Source organism: Corvus cornix, chromosome 11 (assembly GCF_000738735.6).
Source record: "Corvus cornix cornix isolate S_Up_H32 chromosome 11, ASM73873v5, whole genome shotgun sequence".
In the NCBI taxonomy this organism is placed as follows: Eukaryota; Metazoa; Chordata; class Aves; order Passeriformes; family Corvidae; genus Corvus; species Corvus cornix.
Genome location: NC_046341.1, coordinates 20,721,559 through 20,747,635, shown reverse-complemented (window position 1 = coordinate 20,747,635; position 26,077 = coordinate 20,721,559). Strand labels below are relative to the sequence as shown.

The 26,077-nt window shown below is 43.7% G+C and overlaps 1 non-coding gene across 1 annotated transcript; it reads left to right on the top strand.

The window, feature by feature from the left end:
- Positions 1 to 1,170: 1,170 nt before the first annotated feature.
- Positions 1,171 to 1,244, top strand: TRNAT-AGU. Its single transcript has one exon. It is a non-coding gene; the product is annotated as a tRNA-Thr (tRNA).
- Positions 1,245 to 26,077: the final 24,833 nt, after the last annotated feature.

Here is a 26,077-nt window from a genome sequence, read left to right as displayed (position 1 = left end):
ACCTGATGAGAAAGCTGTAAGGCTGTTTTGGACTAAGCCAGGATGGCTGCTTTCCCTCTAGGAGTTATTTGGAGAATAACGCCTATAATTTGGCTATAGGTATGCCTTGGATCCCTGTTAGATTGCCACAGCAATCTCTGTGCTTCGCAGGTTCTGATTCCACTCCAAGTGAGAAATCACAGAATTATAGAATGGCCTGGGTGGGAAGGCACCTCAAAGCTCATCCCATTCCACAAGCCTGCCATGGGCGGGGACACCTCCCACTATCTCATGGTGCTCCAAACCCCGTCCAAGGTGGCCTTGGACACTTCCAGAGATGGGGCAGCCACAGCTCCTCTGGGCAACCTGTGCCAGGGCCTCCCCACCCTCACAGGGAACAAGTTCTTCCTAGTATCTAACCTAAACCTACTCTCTTTCAGATTGAAGGCATTTCCCACTTATCCTGTCACTACGTGCTGTTGTAAATAGTCTTTCTCTATCGTAGGCTCCCTTCAGGTACTGGAAAGCCACAGGTCTATTTCCAACGGGATCCTTTCCCAATGCTCCTGGGTTAGGGGCTGACCTGGTACTGCTGGACACTGCTCGGAGCAGGGTTTATTTGCTCTGCACAGGTACCGCCTGTGGGCTTGGCCCCACGGAAGGGGTAACTGGGAGCAGCACCACTTCTACCGTTCTTACCAGCTCTCTAAGAACTACCCAAACCACTTTTTCTGGTTATTTAGCTTGTATGAACACACATTTGGTTCGACACTGTGCCGGTGTGTGTGCACAGGTCATGAAGCACATGGCAGAGTGTGCATGTGTATATCGTGGTTTAATTTTTCATCATTATAGATGATTGCAGAGTCTAACTGAGACCCGATCTTCCCTTTGTATCCTGTGCCATGAACCTCGGCCAATCGAGGCACTGCAGGATAAGGCAGGGCTGAAGCCTGGCCGTCGGCAGTTTCGCGTAAGTGTCTGAAAGGCCGACATTCATGCATTTTATTCCGCTCCCTACGTGCGTTGTGCCAAAACCAGCTGCAGTTGGCAGTCCCGCACGGGACAGAGCCGCGGCCGCAGCTCCGGAGCCGCAGCGGCGGGGCCGGCAGGGCAGAGGAAGGCGCAGAGCACGGCCCGGGCCGCGCTTGGAGCTCTATTAATGCTGCATTGCGAAGCCGCTCAACGCGCGGCGCCGTGGCTTAGTTGGTTAAAGCGCCTGTCTAGTAAACAGGAGATCCTGGGTTCGAATCCCAGCGGTGCCTGCGCCAGTGGCGTGGCTTTTTTCTATCCCGAGCGCTGTTTTACCGCCGCCGCGCGGGGACCGGCCCGGGATGTGGCTGAGGCTCCGCTGCGGCGGGGGGGAAACAAATCCGGTGGGTGCGCGTGTGGGTGTGTACATAAATACATAAATACATAAATACGTACGTACGAAAATATCTGGCAGTCGCAAATTCAGGCTGTCTCCTATGTGCTTTACGGGGGAGATTTTCTCCAAACTTAAGAGTATTTACACAAAGTCAGGAAATGCCTCTCACAATTTTTTCTTCTTATTGCCACATCTTCAATAGCCCCTAGGGTAAACAAAGCTATTATTGCCTTTTTTTCTTCCTGCTATAGCTGGAGTGCCTGCTGACTCAGGGTTTGCTGCTGAGGTTTTTTATTGCCCATCAGCACTGAGACCTGCCTTTTACCTCTTACCTGCTACTGTCACGTTAAGTCTGGCTTTTCCAAGTGAAAGTTGCAATAAGCACTCTGTGCTACCATGTCATTAGTGACACAGCAGAGGGACAAAGGGTTTTTCTAGAAATCTTGAAAAATCAAAGGCCAGACCTTGCTCTGTTAGGCTTGGGAATTAGGTTCAGTGAAAATATTCCAAATTTGTGTTACTTTAAAGAAAGGCAGAATTCATCCCCAAACCTAAAGATAAAAGGCTTAGAATCCATTAATATGACTTCCAGCCTAGCAACCATATCCTCAGGTGCTTTTTTTGCACTCACACAGCAGTGATGGGAGTAAGTGGATTGTCAGCCACATTTGGGGGTCAGGTTTTCAGGATTCAGATCAGCACCCAAATCACAGTTGTCAGTCGCCTCAAATGTAATGTATAAGGCTTAATGTCTAGGATGAACACTTTGGTTATAATGTTTACCTGCAGGAATATTTCTTTGAGTAGCACTTACTGTAAAAATGCAGGCTAGATACTATTTTATATGTCATACATATAAGTAAACCATAATTACAAACTGTGATATATTTTAAAAAAACCAGAAGTATCTTGGGATTAACCTCCCATAGATTGACGTTATCTAAATGAAAACAAGAAGAACTAGACAACTGGAAAATGCAAGTTAAGGAAGATTTGGGAGACGAAGCTGCAGTGTATGCAGCCAGTGAAACAAACTTGTTCTCAGCTCTTGCACAGGAGAGCGATAACTTAGGCATCCTTTACTTTGAATATTTGTACCTGCTGTTACTCTGCTAGTTTCCAGCTAGGTTCTGTTCTTTGGCTTGTAGATGAGAACTACCAATGTTAAGGAGTTCTAGGCATTTGTATCAAAATTGTTAATGCTCTTTTTTGATGCATCAGCAGGAATGGCATGATGACCCAGCCAAGATGGTACCGGAAGGGGCTTGTCACTTTCTGCTTTAACACAAGCACCCTAAAAAAAGACTGAAAACTTGAACTTGACTCCCTTGAGGGAGATCTTGACAAATTACGGTAATGAGAGAGATGGAGAATCCCCAACCATGGGAAGTTTAACACAGGCAAGTGCTGGATTCTGCACCTGGGAGGGGGCACCCCTGGCTGCGTGGATGGACTGGGAATGAGAGGCTGGAGAGCAGCTGTGGGAAGGGACCTGGGGGTCCTGGTCGATGGCCAGTTGGATCTGAGTCAGCAGTGCCCTGGCAGCCAGGAGGGACATCCCTGTCCTGGGGGCATCAGGCCCAGCATCACCAGCCACAGCATAAGAGAGACATTAAGCCATTGAAGAGTGTGCAAAGGAGATTTCTCCCCCAATGGGTGGTCAGGCACTCGAACAGCCTTCCCAGGAAAATGGTCTGTCATAGATCAAGAAGTGTTTCGACAATCCCCTCAGGCACAGGGTGGGATTCTTGGGGTGTCTGTGCAGTGCCAAGAGTTGGAGTCAATGATCTTGATGGGTTCCTTCCAACTCGGCATATTCTATGATTCTATGAAAATGTTTGAGGAAGAAGGGCATGATCAGAATCTGAATTGGTTCATGAACACAGACCTGATTTGTCTGGATTTTGCAAAACTCTGTTTTTATACATTAGTCAGAAATATGGAGCCCCAGCTTCTGTAAAGCCCCACATCCTAAAATCCCCAGATTTCAAGGATGATCTGTATACTTACACAGAAAGTAATCCTATAAGACAATATTGATGCATATTGAGTGAGCTGAGGCATATTTTTTTTGCCTAGATTGAAGGATATCTAAAAACATCATACAGTTGCTTGTTTTGGCTCAACCTTGGACATTTTAAATATATATTTATGAAATCCCTTCATCTGAGCACTGAGCTTTTTCTGACTGCCCAGAGTGTGTGGTTGAAGGGCCTGCTGGGCTGGGCAATTTGCTGTATTTCTTATTTAGCTATCAACACTAATAAGAAATGTGACACTCACTTCAGTGTGCCTGTTCTGCTGACAGTAACATCTAAGTGTGTAGTTATTTCCAAGATTTGTTACCAGTCTTTTCCTTGGAGGGGAAAAGTCAGCCTAAACAGGTGTAAGTCCATCTGCTTTCTTCATTCACTTTTTCTGATGTTTTACATTACCTTTGTGCAAATTGTGAGTTGGAAGGGTAAGTGCTGCCTAACGAATGGCAAAATTCAATTGTCTCCAAAAAGGTTGGTTTGAGTATCCTGAAATGGAAAATATGGGCAGATTTCAATTTGCAAATGGAAATGGTGTTTATGGTTGTTGAACTCGGTCTTGATTTTGGCTGAGCACTACATCACTCGTTTTCCTTGCCAAAGTAGGCAACTGGACTATTCAGTGAGCCCAGCCAACTTCAGTGAAACTATTCCCTGACAACTTTTTTTTCCTCCCCCAGGATTAAGGCTTCTGGTGTCCTCCTTCTGTTACAGGTAATATTTAGTTCCTAAGATAAGCGTAGAGGGAAAAATCCAAGGAAAATACTCACCAATGGGATTGTGTAAAGTGCTTTAATGCATATGATCAAAAAACCCTCTGTTAAAGCATCAAAATACTACTTATGCCAAAAAGATTCTGTATTATTTATCATTTGAGTTTCTACAAAGTTTTTAAAGGTAGTTTAAAACTGCTAAACAAATCACTAACTTAAGCTAAATGTGTATGTTGAGTGTATATGGGGATTTTTTTTTCTTTTGCATTTATATGTGGGAACAGACCAGATGAAGGCTGCTTAAATCTAAAGTAGGATGGTTGTAACAAATTTGTGAATATTGTTTAAATTGCATTAAAGCTTATATGTGGTGTGCCAGCTAGCAGTCAGTAACAGCTGTCTTTGCACAAATATTTGGTTTTTTATTTTTAATGGGAGCTGAATAAGCTTCCTTCTCTCACTCCTCACCCAAATGCTATGTCATCACATCAATACCCAGTGAGGTAATTGCACTCTCTATATAATTATATTATCAACTGCTCTAAAATACAATATGTTGTGCTTATAGGCCCCCTGGCCCTTATGCTACTGGTATTTGCAAGGTTATATTTGAAAATCCATATATACTCAACTGTGATCTATTTAATTTCCAATGAGCAAGAGCACCTGGTCAGAGTAGCCCTGTGCATCAAGAAACCTGTCCTTGCCCCTCAGCTGCCCTTTGGCTCTGCACACACTGCTCTTAACTTTTCATCTCTTCTGCAATCTGCAAAATTATAATAATACCTACTGCTCTCATAGAGTTGCTGGGAGAGTTAATGAATGTAGTATGAAGCACTCTGAGCTTTCAGATAAAATCAATGTTATTAAAATCATGTTTTTGTTTTTCTCCTCAGTGAGTTCAGGTCATGCTGGGACTAAGCCTTTTCAATAATGCTGGCAGTGTTCACAGATGCATTTAGACTGTTTCTGGGAAAAGGGGCCTGACTAACTTCGTCTCATTGATGAGACAGAAAATCAATTTGCAAATAAAACTTTGAGATTATTAAATAGGGGAGATCATTGGAAATTTAGCATGTAGGACTGTTTTAGCCTTCTTGTTGAAGGTGCTTATTAACCACTAAGATTATTTTATGTTTATCCACAGAAATATATGTAATACATGTTTTTACAGGCCAGTATTTTTCTGACAACATACTTGTCCTATTTTAATCTCTCAAAATATTGCAACATTTTTGGTGCAGGTGTGTGATTATGATATCAATATATGACTGGTATTACCGGAGAAGGGTTAAGTGTTATATGTAGCTTATGATGAGTATTTAACAAACACTTTAGAATCTTTCTAATTGTAATGTTTGTTGATGCCAAATGTAAACCAAATGGCCGCAGTCTGTAAGAAAGTAGGGTGAATGCCGTAATTCTTATGACTGTTCCCATAATGACTGCCTCCTTCAAACGGAAGCTTAAAATGCTCTCCATTATCTATTGTTGGTTCTGGCTCACCAGGGAGGGCCCAGATGACTAAGCTGGCCAGTGTGATGCCCATCCACAAGAAGGGCTGGAAGGAGGATCTGGGTAACTCCAGGCCTGTCAGCCTGACCTCAGTGCCCAGCAAGATTATGGAACAGATCATCCTGAGTGCCATCACACAGCACCTACAGGATGGCCAGGGAATCAGAGCCAGCCAGCATGGCTTTAGGAAAGGCAAGTCCTGTCTGACTAATCTGATCTTCTTTTATGACCAGGGAACCTACCAAATAGATGAGAGTAAGGCTGTGGATGTGTCTACTGAGACTTCAGCAAAGCCTTTGATACTGGCTCTCACTGCATTCTCCTGGAGAACCTGGCAGCTCATGGCTTGGACAGGTGCATCTTCACTTGGTTAAGAACTGGCTGATGGCCTGGCCAATGGAATGGTGCTGAATGGATTTAATCCAGTTGGCAGCTGGTCACTAGTGGAGTCCTACAGGGCTCAGTATTGGGGGCAGTGCTGTTTAATATCTTTATTGATGATCTGGATGAGGGAATCGAGTGTACCAATGGATGGCACCAAGCTGGGTCAGAGTTCAGATCTGCTGGAGGGCAGGAAGGTTGCAGAGGGACCTGGACAGGCTGGATTAATGGACTGAGACCACTGGCATGAGGTTAAACAGGACCAAGTGCCGGGTCATACACTTTGGCCACAGTAACCTTCTGCAGCTCCCAGGTGTGGAAAGAGTGGCTGGGATGCTCATTGGCAGCGGCTGAACCTGAGCCCAGGTGTGCCCAGGTGGGCAAGAAGGCCAATGGCACCTGGCCTGTATCAGCAGTACTGTAGCCATCAGGACCAGGGCAGTGATTGTCCGTCTGTGCTGGGCAGTGGTGAGGCCACACCTCGAGTGCTGTGTCCATTTCTGGGCCCCTCAATTCCAGAATGACATTGAGGTGCTGGAGTGTGTCCAGAGAAGAGAAAGGAAGTTAATTAAGGGTCCAGAGAATGTCTGATGAGAAGTGGCTGAGAGAACTCAGAGCTGGGGAGCTGGGGAAGGCTCAGTCTTGAGCAAAGGAGGCCCAGGGGGTATTGAACGAGAGCTTCAGAAGTTCGATGCCGCGTTTATTCCTCTGGGTCCCTCGTGGACACGCTTAGGCGGCACTCTCCCAGCACCCACATGTGCACTCGATCTCACCTTCGCAGGTGGTCGCGAACAGCCACTCACACTCACAGTCTGTGCACGAACCGGAGATAAAGAGGCAAGAGGGGTTCTCTGCATGCAATTCTGAGGCGTTTAATGGTAATGCACCTGAAGGGTGGCAGAGGCAAAAAGAACACAAAACTGAAAGCCCGTGCTGGTTTTATCCTGAAAACTCCCAAAGGCAGGCAGAACATCCAAAACCAATAGTCTGAGGGCTAGGGGGCAGAGGCAAAGTTGAGTGACATAACAGGGGCCAATGGAAGAAGGGATGGGAGGGAGGACAGGTGTGTGCTTCGCAGGTTCTAGACAAAGGGAGAACTTTCTAGCAGTGTTGTAAGGAGAGATCACTCTTAGGGCAACTTGGAGGGGTGTAAAGTAGACTTAGCCACCGCAACAAGGGGGGACCTTGTCACTCTCTACAACTCACTGGAGGTTGTAGTAAGGTGAGGGTTGGTCTCTTCTCACAGACAGCCAGTGACAGGACAAGAGGACACAGTATTAAGCTGTGCCAGGGAGGCGTAGGTTGGACAACAGGAGGAATTTCTTCACAGAAGGGATTCTTAAACATTGGAAGGCATTGCCCAGGGAGGTGGTGGCTCTCTGAAGGTGTTCAAGGACCAACTGGACATGGCACTCAGTGCCCTGGTCTGGTTGACAAGGTGATGTTTGGTCCAAAGTTTGATGCAATGATCTCAGAGGTCTCTTACAACCTAATTGATTCTGTGATTCTTTGGATTTAACACCTGGCAAAGACAGGGAATCCTTTCAAGTTAAGTATGATAAACTATAACCTTTTGTAAAAGGATTTTATGGGAGCTCACATATTACCCTGATCAATCTATACGATAGACACAAATCCCTAGAATTGTTAATCATTCTCTGGTTTAGCGGTGGGGGGTTCCGAGCGCAGAGGAGACCGGCCAGAGTCACGATACGAACACCGATACGATTTGAGCATCGTGCTCCCTTTATTGTTTACTTACACTCACTTATATTTACTTTACAAAGCTTCACACCCTATTCCCACTGGACAGCCTCTAAGCAGCGGGGCAGTCGACCAGCGTGTAGCTTTTCCCAAGGCTGTTCAAGGCTGCCTGCTGCCAGGTGTCTTTCTGGCCTATCTGCAGCCTGAGGCCCCTTCAGGGGCGCTTCTGCAGCAGCCCTGGGGTGCCCAGACTGCCCAGACTGTCCTGGGGTATCATATGCCCCTGTTCCACGAGGAATCCCTCTACACTCTTTTTATCCACAGAGCACACAGTATTCTACAGTTTTAGAGCTATAATGAATCTTTGAAATCATATTAAGGTGGAACCAAATAATAATTTAATTGCCAGTAGCAAGAATCCTGTTAAATTATTTGAGCAGGAAGAGCATATCCACCTGAAAGTTTGTGATAAAGTTAATGGTATAAGTTCTTCAGCAGTAATTGTTTGGGTAATCTCCGGATATAACACATAGGTAATTTAACCATGATTTTCTTGAATGGTTCCTAAATTGCACTGTGTTTTCTTAATAATTGTGCATGTTTTCCTTCATTTTCTAGCTTGTGTGGGCAAGGACAAAATACACAAGATACAAATTCATGAAGAAGTCAGGAGGTTCTGGATTCTTCACACATAATCTGTGACCAAAGCCTCATGTCATACAGTGCAGTCACAAGCTCAGCAAAAAGATTTTCAGCTTAGAAAAGCAGAGTTTTTATAATCAGATATGTTACCTTCATGTATTCAGTAGTTATTTATATAATACCTACCTCTGACTTGCTCTTGCATGGTTTAAATGCAAGACACTCAAAATACATGCCAAAAGAACTTGGTCAGGTGACTCCAGCCTGAACCAGGTATACCAGTGCTCGGGCCAGAATCTGCTTATTGGTTTTCATGTGACATTCTCATGTGCTACGAGTTGGAAGTGAAGTCTTGTCTTGAATAAGTCTAATAAAACATTTTCCATCTGGAATAGAAAAGACCATAGTTCCAAGTTTTTATGAAAGCCTTACAAATTAACTTGGGATGTGTGGAGGGCTGGGAGCCCTTTGCCTTGGAGGAGAGAGGCCTGATGCCAAAAAGACTTTCCCCAGAGATAAGCAACCTTCCTCTGGGTCACAGTGACAAAACGAACCACCCCCAGCGTGCCTTGTTTCTATATGGTAATAGCCTCTACCCAGTTGGCTAATTGGTTTCTATCCCCGCCCCCCCCGCCTTTCCCATAAAAAGCCCCTATTTCTGCCCCTGAGGAGTGTGTTTTTGTCCCTGGCCTTCCTTTCACAGGGGGTGCTGGACAATAAAAGCTACCTCTGTGGAACAGGCAAACGAGGCTCCTGTTTCTCTGTCCCTGAGTTTGCCTTGGGTGATTTCACAAAGCTGAATCACAAGAGCTGGAATCACTTGTAGCAGGGAAGTTCCTACACTTGCTGAAATCATGTGCTGCCCAGGGAGGCCTGCCATCACCCCTGGAAGAGTTGTTCTATGCGGGACAGTCTCTCTAGGAAGGTTGCAGCATACTGGTGCTGACCAGCGTCGGACCCCTTGCAACAGGGATGAATAAATAAAAGATCTTTTAATGTATGTAATTGGAAGAGAAATTTGTGTTCTAGCAGCTTCTCATGATTTATCCTAATGGTGGCAAATCAATTGAGATGAGAGAGAAGCAAGGAATCTGCCTGCTTGTGTATTCAAAAATAAGATATGTTTCCTCTTGTTGTCTAACAGCAGCTGCATCACTGGAAAATGTGTTCTAATGAGAATATTTATTTTTTCAATAGAAGACTAAACTGCTTCATAGAGCCCTGGATTGAGCCAAATTACTTTTTGTTGGGGTTTTAGGAGTTCTCCTAGTTTTTTTTCTGTTAAAGGAATTTTCCCCCATACTGTTGCTAGGGGAACAAATGGCCAGGTGCTTAAGAAGAACAAAAGACCTGGCTGCTCTTTTTGTTTCACCTGGGGGTGTGGTCAGTCGGTCTCGGAGTTCAGAGAGAGAGAGAAGCTGCTTGTTCTTTGGCCATGTTTTTCTTTCTGCCAGAGCAGCCCCAGGATCCCAAGCCCCACCTTCCCTGCCCCGCTGGAGGCCAGGCTGTGGCCGCCCTGCCCCCGCCGCTGCTTCGAGCCTTCGCTGTGCTGTAGCCGTGCTCGCCCTGCCTGCCCAGACCTCCGGGGGCTTCCCCGTTTGTATAACATCCCATCTGCCATCCGGGATTTGTGCTTGTCCCTGCCGCTCCAGCCTGCCATTCCTGAGGGTCCGGCCGGACACCGGGATCGGCTGCCCAGGGTTTGTGAAGCCTTTGTTCCATCCCTCCCGGGATCCCGGGGCACCGGTGCCGCGTGCTCCCCGAGCTCGCTCCGGAGCGCCCCCTGCAGCCGCGGGGGAACCATCGCACCTGCCCTGCTCACCGGGAGCCGCCAGCGCCCCTGCCGGCTGCGAGCGGAACTGCACCCGAGGGGAAAGGGCCTGACAGCCGAGAAGGCTGGGGCTGGGTTTGTGATTGTTTGCTGTTACTGCCAGAGTTATTGCTGTTTGTTTGACTGGTTATACACATATAGATATATAATAGCAAAGAACTGTTATTCCTATTTCCCACATCTTTGCCTAAAAGCCCCCCTTGATTTCAAAATTATAATAACTCGGAGGGAAGGGGGTTGCATCTGCCATTCCAAGGGAGGCTTCTGCCTTCCTTAGCAGACACCTGTCTTTCAAACCAAGACACTTTTAAAAGCCCAGAAATTAAATTTTGAAAGGTGTCAACTTAGATTCTAGCTTTGTTTTCACCTGCTGCTGCTGCAGGTTTTCTCTTTTGGTGTTTAACTGACATACTGTGTGAACACTTAATAAATAAGTTGCACATAAGGTGGTGGAAAAAAATGATATATTGCTATACGTTCTTTGACTTAATCACAGCCTATGCAGTACTTCTAAGGATCTGAAGAGTAATAAATTTACGTTATCCTGGTAGGTATATTTTTTATAAGCTTTTACCCTAGACAGTTGCCAGAATGTGATCTGTATCTGTTACTGATTAATAGCTGAATTAGGAGCACAAAACTAACCTGTTCTTGAGAATCAGCTGCTGGGATTCTATCAAGATGCTACGGAAGAATAGCATGTGAAATAATATATTAGCAGCTTAGTATTTATATAAAAATATGATGTGGTGAAATAGAAAGTCAATCTCTTGCAATTTAAAGAATTCTGAAAGTGCCAGAATTGCTCCAGAAGATCTTTAACTCCTGTGCTGTTGTGATTAATAATTTTCTTAGGCGTTTCAGAGCCAGCTTGCTCTGTGAAATTGTATCCAGAACTTACCACAGTAACAGTTAAGTATTACTTAACATAAGAAAATATCTAGATTCAAATTGAATCAGATTGACAGTGTATCTGGCCCAGCATTCTCTCTAATAAACATGGCCAACAGCACATATCTTGGGCAGAACATAAGCACAGGGCAAACAGGCAGCAGTATTTTGCCAGAATACCGTACCAGCCTCTGGTGATTTCCAGCTTAGGGTCTTGAACTTTCGAATACAGACCTGATCAAATCTAATTTTTCATTCCTCCATGTTTGTGAATAGGAAAAAGTGAAGTGACTCATGCAGGCAGATTTGCTTATTGGAGATATCTTTTATCAAAGTGGCAGTTGCCTAAAAAAGGGAAATATTAGAGGCTGCCAAATGTTTAGTGGCTGTTTATTGCAGCACTGACTATAGGCTTAGGGGAAGATATCTCCAGTTTGCCTGGGAGCTGGCATTACTGCCTGCACATTATTCACAAAGATTTGGGTGAAAACATTTGATAAAAACATCAAGTGAAGCCACATTGTCTGTTAACCTCAGTTTGTAGGACTGCTTTTTTGTCTTTCCTGACATGCTCTGCTGTGATGTGTCATTCTTCAACAGGCATGTTCAGCTACATGGTGTCATGGCTGCATAATGTGATGTATGTATTGTGAAAGGATTTGCCACAGTGTCAGCTCTGAATTTTGGAGGAGAGGGAGGGGGAGAACTGTTTGGGATACTGCAGTCTGCATATTGGAAAACAAAGACATTTCCCAGTTATTCCTTTGCTGCTTGTAGAAAATATTGATATGGATGGTTTAATTTGTAAGTAATTTGCAGAACTTACACCTATTGCTTGTAGGCTTGTTTTAAGGTTTTCATTGTCTGTTCTTACAAAGTAAGCAATGACATCAGAGTGTCTTATTGTGAAGAAAGTGACTTGCCTCCATCACCCAGCAGAGAAGTCCCTGATGCATGTCGCTATTGATATTTACAGCCTAGATGTTTACAGAGATAAAACTGGCCTGTGAACTTGGAGATGGATATGGTAGATATCCCATACTGTCACTTAAAAGACAGAAAATGCAACAGAGATCAGGAGGAGAGAGCAAGAGGACACTGAGGAATTTAGATTCTTCCTGTTTACGGCCTGTGCCGCTCCATTCTCCAGGAAGCCCAGCTCATAAGTACACCAGATCAAAAGAAAGAGTTTTTGAAAGTTTGACTGTTGGGGTCCCTCCCCTGCCATGGAGCCCTGGGAGAGGGGCCCTGAGGGCACAGACACGGGGTTTCCCTGCCCCTGCTCAGCCTCGTTCCCATTGGTTGGTTTGTGTTCCCTGCGCGGGCAGAAGGACCCTTGGTCCCGTGACTGGAACAGTTCCTCGGCAGAGCTCCAGCCATGCGGCTGGAGAAATAAACATCTCTGAAACATCTAGCAAGAATCTGTCTGTCCATATATATTTCCTTTCCACGGGACTCCTGGTTTGATATATGCGTGTTGCAGGATCCCCACTGCAACAAATGGTGGAGAATTGAGAGCAGAACGATCCCCGATCCCTAAGCGACTGATTTGTGTGAGTAAACCCTGAAAACTTTGGATTCCTCTTCTTGGTTTTGCTTTGCTATTCCATATCTAAACTATGGAGGAACGGTGGGAAGACTCTTGGCTCTCAGAGCCACATATGGACATTTATCCTAAACTTAAAATGATTCTTGAACAACGATTTGTAAATTTTAGCTTGATTCAAGCTCAAAAAGAACTGAAACACTTCCTGGCATGGTTGTTTAAGAACTTTTTCTATGTTTCTTGGGATTTAATTCTTACCAAGGGCTTTTGGAAAACCGTTTGGACACAGTTAATACTGGAGTCAAAATATATGCCGATGGAAGAATATTTTCGTGAATATTATTTAGTTACCGAGACTGTTGAGCAATGTCAGCTGTGTCCTGGTGAAGGGAAGCCTGGCGCAGGGACCGTGCGGCCCAGGCCACGTGCACCGAGCGCTCTGTGAGCAGCAGCGAGGCAGTTCCCGCGCGCGGGCGGAGCCAAGCGAGCTGCAGTGTCGGTGGTGGAGCGAGGCGCGGTGGGAGCGGCGGGGCCCGGCGGTGCCCGCACGGCCCAGCGCAGCGCGTGGTGGAGCGAGCCCCGTGAACGCCCGACCGAGAGGGGCGGCGCGCGGGCGGCGGCTGGCGGCGATGGCGGTGGAGCAGAGCCGCGCCCAGCCGAAACGTGCGCTGGAGCGGAGCGCGGGGGGGTCATCGCTCGGGGGCCCGGCCGAGACATGGGTACAGCACCTGGCAGCGGCAGCGAAGCTGCGACCAGAGGAGGCGACGCACGGAGAACTGAGCGGCGGGGCCCGGCCCGGCCTGCGCAGCCCCGAACGCGACCCCGGGAAGAGTGCGCAGGCACCAGCAGCTCCAACAATTCCAACACGGGAGCGACCGAAGGAGAGAGCAAAGACGCAGCGAGACAGAAAACAGCAGCCACTCGGAAAAAGGAAAAGATCATAGTAACTAAGACCTTAGGGATAGTAAAATGGTATAATGTTAAGCAAAATTATGGTTTTATAACAAGGTGTGACAACCAGCAAGACATATTCGTGCATAGAACTGCTATTAAAAAGAATAACCCTGAAAAATGCATGCCAAGCTTGGGAGATGGAGAAGTCGTGGAATTCAAAATTGTTCTAGGGAGAAAAGGGTTACAAGCATCGCAGGTCACTGGGCCTGATGGTGTTCCTGTAAAAGGCAGTATATATGCAAAAAATCGTAGTCATGTTAGACAGTATCTCCATTGTAAGCCCTCCCTACAGTCTCCCTTTCCTAATCCCACCTTTCCCTTTTACCCTATGTCCTATTACCCCCAGTGTATTCCCAATCCGTTTTTTCATCCATGGTTTCCCTCACAAAACCATGCTTTTGCCAACTGTTTCCCCAAAAATCCCTTTCCAATGCCGAGTGGGGGATGAAAAGGGGGAGGGAAGAAGTTAAACCCTCTCCTGCCTCAGTTTCCCCACAAAGCATGCTCAGAGAGTTCTGTCTCCCTTCTGTCAGCCCTAAGATGTTCCACAGAATCTGACTGGACATTTAAAGACTCAGGAGGGTGGCTTGTTTTGTCTTGAAACTGTTCTTGTTATGTTTATCCAGTTGTTTTCATTCTCCTTTTATTAAAATAAAACGGGTGAGGTGTTGGGGTCCCTCCCCCGCCGTGTAGCCCTGGGAGAGGGGCCCTGAGGGCACAGACACGGGGTTTCCCTGCCCCTGCTCAGCCTCGTTCCCATTGGTTGGTTTGTGTTCCCTGCGCGGGCAGAAGGACCCTTGGTCCCGTGACTGGAACAGTTCCTGGGCAGAGCCCCGGCCATGCAGCTGGAGAAATAAACATCTCTGAAACAGCTAGCAAGAATCTGTCTGTCCATATATATTTCCTTTCCACGGGACTCCTGGTTTGATATATGCGTGTTGCAGGATCCCCACTGCAACATTTGACTGTATTTTGGTTCATAATGAAACACAAGTTTGTTCAAGCAGGGAGCGTAGCTGGCTAGTAAATTGCAAGTTGTGTGCCTTCTGGCAGCAAAATGGAATATTTTTCATCCAAAAGGCTGAAATCCATAGCCACAAAACATGGGGTTCTGTAGGACTGATGGGAGAAGTGAGGCAGTTTTGGAGGTGTTCTTTGAAAAATGTTTTTTCATTAGCTGTGCTTGGCTCATATACAGAATTTTGCCTTTGTGCAGGTGTTTTCACTTCTTATATTTTAAGTGTCTAATTGCCTGTCTTGGCAATTTGTGTTTGTATTTTTTTAGATGGTGAAGCCATCACAATTCAGTTTATTTTCAGTTTACCCTTCTTTTTCCAGTTTACTTTTTTTTCCAACAGGGAAGTACTCTGTAAAGATTCGAATAACAAGCAGGCTCCTATACATCCAGATGAAGTCCAGTGTACACAACTCATATGGCGTAAGTTTCTACGGAGTGCACCACTGTCATATGCCAAGTCATTGGCAATGATGGCACAGACAGAAAGAGAACAAACAGTGGATAATTTGGTTGCCCACCTCCGGCAAGATGAAGAAAGTTTCTCTTCTCCTATGGGCCTGCATCTCAGCTGTGAAAAGACTGTCCAAGTATGTCCAGCAGTTTAGAGAAGTGTCCCATGCCCTGCCAGTGCAGACCAGTCCCTGGTAAGTGCTCCCCTGTGCCAGAGAGAGGGGACACACCATGATGTAACCTGTGGTTTTACCTGCATGATCACAGAGAGGATGTGGGGAAGTGGGATGGAAACCCTGCCTCTGCCCTGGGAGCACAGGTGAGTGGAGAGGAGGAACAACCACCCCAGGAAATTCTTCAAGGATAAAAGCAGCTCCAGTTTCCAGTGGGCAAGTCCTCAGACAGAAGGGCTGATGTTACTTCTGATTAATTGGCACTGAAGCACAGCTCCTTCTGGCACCCCAACTGCCAGTGCTGGGCTGGATGTTCAGAGAAGTCCCTTCCACACATCCTGGCCCTGATGCCATGTGGAGTAATCTCACACAGCGAGCTTGAATAGGAAACCCCAATTGCCCAGGGATCTTGAAAGTTATCACGAACTGGCCTGAAGCTGAAAATTTCAGATTATCATCATAAGAGGAGGAGAGGGGACGTGCTGAGGAGGCCCCACCACATAATCAGCTACCAGAAAAGGAAAAGCGATGCCCTCTCTTCACTGCTGTATCATAGAGATACACTGAAAATGGAAAGCTGCTGTATGGAGTCCTACGTGATGAGTCGCAAAAGCTCTTGAGGGACAAGGTGGATCAAGTCCGGTTGCAGAGCTGAAAGCCTCCAGATGGCCTTGGATACCACTGAAACAGAGAAATGGCCAACACTACCTCTACACTGACTCGTGGGTGGTGGCAAATGCCCTGTGGGGGTGGCTGGACTGATGGGAAAAGATCAATTGGCAGCACAGAGGGAAACCCATCAGGGCTGCTGAATTGTGCCAAGACATCACTGCCTGGGTAGAGAACGTGGCTGTCAAAGTCCTTCATGGAGGGCTGCCAAAGGACATCAGCAACAGACAGGTGGATTGGGCTGCCCAGATTAAAGTGTTTCAGGTGGATCTGGACTGGCAACACAAGGCTGAGTTATTTCTGGCTTGATGAGCCCATGACACCTTGGGTCATCAGGGAAGAGATGCAACCTCCAGATGGGCTTGTGATTGAGGGCTGGATTTAACCATGGACACCATCTCCCAGGTTATCCATGACTGTGAAACGTGCACTGCCATCAAGCAGGGCCAAAGGGGTAAAGCCTCTGTGGTGTGGGGGACAGTGGTGGAAATATAAATAAGGGGAGGCCTGGCAAATCAATGACACCATGCTCCTACCAAGCCTGCCAAGGCAAGCACTGTGTGCTGACAGTGGTGGAAACAACCACGGGATGGCTGGAGATTAATCCTTTGCCTCATGCTGCTGCTTGCGGCACAATCCTGGGCCTTGAAAAACAAGTCCTGCGGTGACATGGCACCCCAGGAAGAATTGAGTCAGACAGTAGGACTCACTTCTGAAATAGACTCATGGACACCTTGGCCACAGAGCACGGGACTGAGTGGGGGTTTCATATTCCCTGTCATGGACCAAGCTCTGGGAAAGTTGAACGGTGCAATGGACTGTTAAAAACCACACTGAAAGCAAGAGGTGGTGGGACCTTTAGACATCAGGATCTACATTTACTGAAGGCCACCTGGTTAGTTTTCACTAGAGGCTCTGCCAATGGAGCTGGCTCTGGTCAGCCAAAAGCTCCACGCACCGTAGCAGGGGATAAAGTCCCTGTGGTGCATATGAGAAATGTGTTAGGGAAGGCAGTGTGGATTTATCCTGCCTCAGGCAAAGGCAAACCCATGTGTGGGATTGCTTTTGCTCAAGGACCTGGTGGGTGATGCAGAGGGATGGGGAAATATGATGTGCACCTCAAGGGGATTTGATTTTGGGGTGAGAACAGTTTGTAATGTTGAATTGTATAATATTGGTTGCTGAATGACACTGTCACTGTGTGCCATTACTACCATGGACAGTGAGTATGGATTGCACCACATACCAGTCATGTGTTGCAGTGCAGGGCTGGATGATAAAGTGCCACGATGTTCCCAAAAGCATCTCCAGGAGGAAGCCACTCGGCAAGGCCACCACACTTGCACAGACGTACACACACACACACGGATAGCTCCAGGAATGGATCAACGGTAAAGAGCCAAGGAAGGGTCTTCGTATGGGGTTCCATGGGAGAGGTTTAACGCAGCCACACACACGAAGGGGTCAAGAGACGAAGAGAAAGAACACGAGGGTCCAGGTTTATATGTGGGAGCAGAGGGAGCATCAGAGACCAATGATCTGAGGGCAAGGGGCAGTACACAGGCGGGAGTAGAGAATGGGAGCCAATGGGGGGAGCTCTGAAGGAGTGGCGATGGGGCAAGGGCCCATGGGGGAACAGGGAGTGGAGAACTTTCTAGGGCAGGGACATAAAAGGTAACAAGGGGGTGGGAAGGCCAACAGGCCAACCAGGGAAGCACAACTGGGGTACATTAACATAACTGAACAATGCATCTTGGGGGAAGTCTTTTCAGTCATCCTAACCTGGAGAGGATCTCTGGATTTAGGGACGGTCCCACCAATGGACTCCTTTTGGTCTGTAAGCCCATCAGACCCCACAGTCATGAGCTCCTGCTGCAGCTTGCAACCACCAGACAGCACATATTCTCCACCTCTTTCTCCCTCTCTCTCCCACTCCCTCTCTCCCTCCCCCTCTCCCTCTCCCCCCCCCCCATATATATGCATAAACGTGTACACCTACACAGACACACAGACATGTATATAGTTGCAAGGTATAGCATCTGGGCATGATGTAGATGCTGTAGAGAATGTCCTGGTTCCTGCCAGGAGGGCGTAACTTTTGCAGCAGCCAGGAGAGGCATGGCCAGGACCCTGGAGTTACCCAGTAACACCTCACACCATGTGCAGTGGTGGTGTGTCTTTCTGGTTTTCTGGAGTGTGCGGTTGGGTGGCACAAGGTTCTGCGTGGTAAGTGCGTGTGAATAGTTCATGGTTTGTACATGCTCTTGTTCTTACTGTTCATTTTCTTATTTCATTGCTCTTTCTAGTAAATAGTTCTTATTTCAACTCTTGATCTTTACATTTCTGTGCCTCCAGTTCTCCTCTCTGTCCCACTGCAGGGGGAGGGAGAAGTGAGCAAGCGACATGTGGTCTGGGGTGTTTCATTGGGAACACTAAATTAGGGAATATCATTCCTAAACAATGACATAGGGCCTCCTCCTTGTAGCATTCCTTTTTCGCCAAAGAACCTTTCAATCCTCAAATGAGTTTAAATTTAGTATATTTTAAAGGCATTTATTAATGGCTATGGTCTCTTGGCAGTCTCTGTACATCTCTTTGATTATGATAAAGGTAGAGAGGTGCAGATGGACTTCTGGAACCTGGAGCACAATTCTTGTCGATTTAGGGCTTTTTTCTAATCCCGGAGATGTGAGATTGCACAGATTGCATGGGTGTACATGTGCTGCTAGAGTGGTTGTGGGAAACTGTTTCACATACTGTAAGGGCCAGCATGCATGTTACCATGCATTCAGCAACCATCGGAAAGCCAGCAGCTTCTCTCTGTTTTACATCATTTGAAAGATGACAACAGAGGGAGGCATCTGTCTTTTTTTTGCAACAGGACTTTACTTGCTTTCAAAAAACTGTAGTTAAGCTATAATTAAGGTTTAAATATACAAGGTTATTTTTAATATTATTTGGAGAGGTAATCAAGCAGTGACCTCACTTGACGTTGACAGCAAAGCTCCCACTGACTGTGCTGTAGTGAGGTTTTCATTCAATAAAAAGGCAATAAAGAATCTAATTCATAATGAAGGGAGGAAAAGATGAATCAATTCAAACTGTGTGGGTAGATTCTTTCCTGTGCTGTTAACTGTGCAGTGCCATTAAAACAACAAGGTCTGTCCTTATCTCCTGTAGTATTTATGGTTGTTCTTTACTTACAAATGACTAAACACAATTAGCCCTTAAATTAGCTGTTTGTTGTCTATGGAAACTATTGAGTGATGACTTTTTCTGAAAAAACCCTTGTTAATATTTTAACACAAGAAATACTTTGAAATTGTCTAATTACAACTTTTTTAAAATGATGTAAGAGTTGACTGGGTATTGTTTGTAGATGTTTTTTAAACAAATGTGGTTTTTAGTATGTATACTATATACATCAGAAATATTTCTTTTTGTCTAGCAATAAAATAATAGTTTAAAATATCATAATAGTTATAACTATCATAAGAGTAAATAGTATGACCATTGATCCATATTATTTCATTCGACTTATCTTGCTGAATGAACATACTAGAAGGTCATGGCTCAAAAATAATTTATTACAGTGTCCCCAATTACTACGAGTATTGGCTTAGTATTTGAAATAAATTACTGATATAAACTATTCAATTAACTCTGCGTGTTTATTTCTGATTAATTATACTATATATAGTGCTTCTCTATTAAAATAAGTAACTACTGTCAGTAACAAAAATTGTCAAATAATATGCTAACTCAGTTCTGTTTGTCCAGCTCCGAGTGGCTATTTTTCTCAGTACTAGACTTAAATTTTTTTTTAGTTAACATTTTAATTTGCATGTCATTTTCAGGCAGAACAGAATCGCTCTTTTTTTTTCCTTCTTACGGATTACGCTCTTTAATTATGTGCTTCTCAAGGTAATTCAAGTTATCTTTATACAATAAACATGTATTGATGCACTATCTTAATTGATCAGGGTACCAATATCCTGTTATTTCCCTACTTTGAAAGAAAACCAAACCCAATCCTTATACTGTATTATCTATACTGGCTAAGTTCTTGCTCTTTCGTATTCTGTAAAAGAATGTCCTTTAAAGTGCAAGAGCTTGGTGTTCTTAACCACCATGATTGCACACATGTGATGAAGATTGGGATTATGCAGACTGCCCAGGTATGATTATCTCATGACATCTTTTTCTTTTGCCTCAGAAAATGTATCCAAGCTATTTCTAGAAAATTCCTTAAATGAAACTTCAGTATGTAAGGTTTGCATATTGAATGAAAAAAACCCCTCAAGACTTTTACTTCTCAACTCTAACCAGCTGAAAAGATATGCAGGTCTCTGGTGTACAGTTCTTTGACTACCCAGAAAACTTAAGTGTTGGGTGAATAGCTAACTTGGGACACCTGGTCAAAATGAGTAAACTGCCTTGGTTGCCATGGCCAGACCCTGCCGCCCTTCTAAGAACAGGGTGAACTTCATGTGCTCCTTAATATTGTTTCCCATGAGGTCAATTGTGATTTCTTCTGGTATTCTCTCTGGCTGTGGTCTGTGGAAACAAAACCTGGAAGATTAGGGGAGAATTAATGAATTAGTAGTTGCAAACACAAATTTGGAATTATTAGAGCCCAAGGTTGTTATGAGATAGCACATCTCTCAAAAAAGGTGGTAGTAAGATCCCTAACACTATTGTTTAGCTGTTGTGGTCCAAATTCAGTGTCACATGACTAGAAATAAGAGAAGGATTTAGTCACTTCTTTTGATACTGTCTTGTTGAATCTCTGACTTAATAGTTTCCAAATGTTTTTACATAAATTGATTATGCAGCTGCTGCTGGTTTCTGTATTTCAGGAGCTCTAAATGTGGGACCCTCAGGAGAGCACAAAAATAGATTTGGGGCTGCCTTGGCACTATTGGTTTTAGGCCTGCCTGACAGTGATCATGGCTAATGCGGCTGCAGAGCTCTTGGTTGGTACTGTACTGTACTGAAATTGATCCACATATTTGCTCTGCATCTGCTCTTCCCTGTGAAGAACTTCAGGAAGAATATTAGTAATAACCTTGGGAGTGAAAATTGCCCGTAAGGAGGAAGAGCATACTTTATGCAGTAAATACAAATATTTCTGAAACAAAGTTACAGTGTGGGAATATTAAGATGGTGAGAATGCTTGCACATCTAGATTTACATATCACTGATGGGTTTTGTGTTAACTTCTTGTGCTCTTGACTCTGGATAGAGCTTTGCAGAAATCTTACTGAGCCCTTCTGTGCTGGGATGCGTCAAGTAAATTACCAGCAAAAACAGTGAGACTATTACCAAACTAAATGTGGACACTGCAATGAATATTTGTAATTGTTTCCAACTGGAATTAATGTACTTTCAGTAGATGTATAGACACCGAATGAAATATTTAAAATTGTGTGACAGTTAAATATTTGCTAGTGTGGCTTGCTTTTGAGAAATAGGAAGCCTTTGTGATTCTTCCTTCTGTGTCACTGTAATCAATGGACACTGCTTTGCCATTAAGTTCAGCAAATGTAGGATTGACAACAAATTAACTCATCACTATACACCAGTTCTTCGCAGTAGGGGAGGCAAGAGGAGTTGAATTTGAGATTGCTGCACCTGTGGCCGTGGAAATGGATCAATGCCATATTGTCTAATGAAACAATGGTATTACATATTATCTCTTTGAATCACTACCTTTGTTCAAGCTAGTACAACGCCATTTTTATGGATATAACTACTACTATTTTTTCGTAGTTAGAGCAGAAGAGCATGGAATAAGTAAGATAAAAAAATAAGAATTCTCGTAATTACTGTCATTTATGAAAGCTGGCAAATTACTATAGTAAAGGAATATTTTAAAAGGAGTAGGTTTTCCTAAGTTACGTGACAATTATATGTGAGCTGCCATATTTCTGGCACTCAACAACACAAATGCATACACGTATTTTTGTTCATTTGTTCCAAGAGTGTCTGTGAATAATGATAGATTCATAAAAGCTAATTACAATTAACTTCCAGAACAACTGGTTGGGTGAGATAGTAACTGAAAAATATATAAACATCTGAAAAGTTTGTAAGTGAGTCTGACAACTTGAATGAATACAAATTAATAAATGAATACTTGGGTATTTTATTCAAATATGGTTTAAAACTGGTTTAATCTTCACAGCACCTCCCCTGATATGGACAAAACAAATATTATGCTACCATGGGAAAAAAATGCTCTGATGAAGGGTATTTGAACCATGATCGCTGTAGATGTATACACGAATCTGGGATCATGGGATTTTCTGTGCCATGTATACTGTGTTACCCTGGAGTCCTCAAATCTGTACGAGATCAAAGAACTTTTCTGTTTTCTTAGCTACTTTTAATTTAGAATATGTGACCCCACTAGTTCTATCAGTTTGATTGCTTTCTGTTTAAAAGAAAACATGCAAAATATAAATATAAAGCAACATATGGAGCAATATATGTATAAATTGTTTTTTATTATTGTTGCCTGCTGCAGGATTCTCCCCTATGCCCTCTGGAGTATGATTGGTTCTGAGATTTCCCAGAGCGAGAACTCTGTACAGAAATTATTTATTTAGAAAAGTTATAGTTACCTTCTTGTAATTCTGATTTTAAGTAGATACTATTTTGCAACATTCCTGTTCATTTGCCACTACAGGTACTGGTGGATACTATCCTAAGTGGTTTTACTGCAGTTTTCTTCGATTTTATTTCCTAATTTTTATTAAAATATTATTTTTCATTAATTTAGTTGGCTTTTTTATCTGGCACCTTTATCTTCAACTGAGGAAACAACTGGAATGTTTTGACAGCCACATGGATATTCTGGGAGGGGTTGCCCTCTTGGCAAGTAATGCATGCAGCCATGCTACTGCTGCCCTCAAGGATAAAGAAATGAATGTCAGCTCAGGGGAGCACCATTGATCCTGTGTGAGAGGCTGATGCATATGAAAGAGGATCTCAGATGACTCAACCTTCAAAAACATGGAAGCGCAAGGGCAGAAATCTTCTCAATTTTGTCTTTCAGTTTTTGACACATATCTTACTGCTCAGGCATCAGGTTTACATATCACGTTGTATCCTAACAATATGTATGGTTAAAGCCTTGCGAAAACAATTACCAGTGTTCTCTTGAAACAGTTGTGATCCTCTAAATCACTGATTATCCTTATAGTCACTGCCTATTCTTTTTTTTTCTTTCTTATTCCTAGGCATACTTCCAGCCTCTGTGTGTATGAATCCCCAGGGCTGCCAGTCTTGTTCACTCACTGTTCAGTTGTTGAAATGATTTTCCCTTCTCGTTCTTCAACCCATTTACCACAGGCTCTCCTTTTTTTTTCATGCTTTGGTTAGAACATAGAACTAGGATCCACAGCTCTGCTGCACAGACTGTGTCTTAGTTAAAGGGTGTATTGGATTACAGGGTTTTCTTCATGCAAAGGAAAATCTGAATTTTCATGGTTTTAAGCTCCATTGAAGATTGAAGCAGCTTTGATTATTCTACAAATCTCTGACAGTAGTTTTGTTCCATCATTTATGTTTATCCTTTTATTTTTTTTCTCTTCTCTGTAATGTGGTCTGAATTAGCATGCTTATTTGTGAAAACATTACTGGGTTTTATATTAATCAGATTTCACTTGCACAGATTTTACTTTTTAGAAATTTTGTACAAAGTGCAATAATAAAACCAGCCTGAGCAGCATGGAACAGAGATGAAAACATTACACCTTCGGGGCAGGTATAATTTCCTATCCCTAGCTGTAAGCCCACCATCCTTGATGACATGCTACCAGTTTTTTACCATTCTGTTACTGTCAATAGTTGGCAGAATCAATGAGGATCCAGAAAGACAGTGTTTGTTTATCCAGTGTGACAAACCAAAGAGAGCAGAGCATTTTGTGTCATGAAAATCCACCTCATGACTTAGTAGCGATGGACTTGACATGTTCTGTGTCCTTTTCCTGGTAGGTGTTGACGCACAGCCTGTGTAAAGATCTGACATCCACAATTGAGCACAGGTTGGCATTTTTCCTTTCCTAGTGCTTTAAACTTGCTTTGTGTTTTAGTAAAATTAGCTGAACAGATTATTGTCCTGATGCACCAATACATTGTCATTGCTATGTCCTTTTTAATACAATACTAAGAGTCTGGCTGTGAAAAGTAGGTAGATTTTTACGTGAGCTCATGTGCTCATTTATATCCTTTTTCACTCTTTCTGTGGAACAGCTTCACTGAGGCACAGTTCCAAATTCTTGCTGTGTTATCAGTCTACTCATGTTAAGAAGAGCTTTGGGAAATAAGCTGTAATTTGCTCTTTTATGAACGCAAAAATCACTGTACTATGAATATGTATTGAAAACATCAAGAAGAAAATTTAGAAGAATTGTCAGTAATAATGATTTTAGTTGATTCCAAGGATACTCTCATACTGTAAAATCATTAGGACTTTTAAAACTATGTGGGGTATTGGAGTGAATAAGAAGTGCAACGTTTCACACAGAATGGGTTTAAGAAAAAATTATACTCAAAAGCATACTACTGGAACTTTAAAAACATAACTACAGTAGCCAAATAAAGAAAACAAAGCCATACATCAGTCTTAGTGACACCCCCTAAGACAGGTGAAACACAAATTGCATTTTCTAGGACCAAATAAAACCTTTAAGGAAGTATTTGGGGCAAATTTTAATGAAGAGTAGCCAGAGGCACTAAGTTTTAGTTATTGGTAACATGAGCAGTAGGGAAAAAAAAAATTAATTGTCAATGAAACAGGAGAAGCCTGGTTATCCTTACCCTCTATTGTGCTTTTCCTGCTGAACTGGTAATTGGATGCAAGTAAAATGGCAGTCTATAATAAGTATACTGTGTACTATAGACTTTAACTATTATTCAGTTTACAGTGGAATTGCTGCAGTGCAGGGAGTCTGGTTCAGAACTGTACTGTCAGTATTGCTGTGATTTTTAACCCAGTGCTTGTTTAACCCAGCACCAGCTCTGAGTTACTCGCTGCACCATTCCTCAGACATTGGCTTGCTGAATGGCATGCTCTGGCTAACTTATAAGTCTTTGTACAAGTTTCCCAGTCATAAGAACAGATGGAAGACAGCTCTAAAAATTATTAGTGTTCACAACTAAGGGGTAACATTACACCAGAGAACATTTTCTGGGCTGGTAGTGGGAACATTACAGGGTGGTGTGACAGGGGAGTTACTCTGCAGCCTCTGCATCTGCACTGCAGTGGTTTACAGCCCTTCTCCACAGTACAAAAACCAGTCACTGAACTCATTTGAAGATGTCTGTTCAGTCCTAACGATACGGTTTGCTTTTCAGTGCATGCTCCATTTTAGATAAGTCTGATTGTATGTAATGCTTTAATTAATTTCTATTTTTTTTTCTTTCTTTATAACAGAATTGGAGGCTGGAAGCACATTGCTGAGCAACCTCAGGTGGCTATTTTCATCTGCTCTGATAACAATACACATTCTGAGCAAAGATATTTGTTCTCTCCCTAGGAGATAGCTTTAATGCGCATTCACTGTGTTCATTCTGTGACTTAGAGGAGCTTTCATGCTTCTGATTCCAATCTCTTTGATCTCCTACTTAAATTCTAAAATAAGCTTAGTAATTTATGCAGCTAGTATATCTTGACTAAGAACATATTGATAGTTTGTTCCATTTCCTTCTGTAGAAAAGAAGTAAAGTAATAAAGTAATAAAGACAACCTCAGGCCCCACTGAGCCTGCTACTCCTCTGAAATTCTGTAGGTGAAGGGGAATCTGAAAACACATTAATTCACCTGAAATGCAATTCAGCCTTATTTTGGTACTGCCCTTCCATCATTTACAAAAAAAAAGATGTCTTGAGTTACTTTAGCCCTCATTTACCAAACATTTTGTATGTCAAGGGGAATAGTAAATTCTTTGAGACTCCAGCTACCAGAGAGAGTAAGCCCCTAATATAAGCACAAAGTGATTTATCATAAACTAAATTAAATCATCCAAACTCATCAATGGATATGAAGGAACAAGCAGAAGAGAGAAATCAGTTTAGCATCTTAGTAGATATGGGGTCTCACTGTTGTCTTGCAATGCTTTTTTATTATGTAGATAATAAGACCCAGCATCACTGCAGTTTAAATCAATCCAGATACAGTTATTAAAAGATAAAGTCACCGGG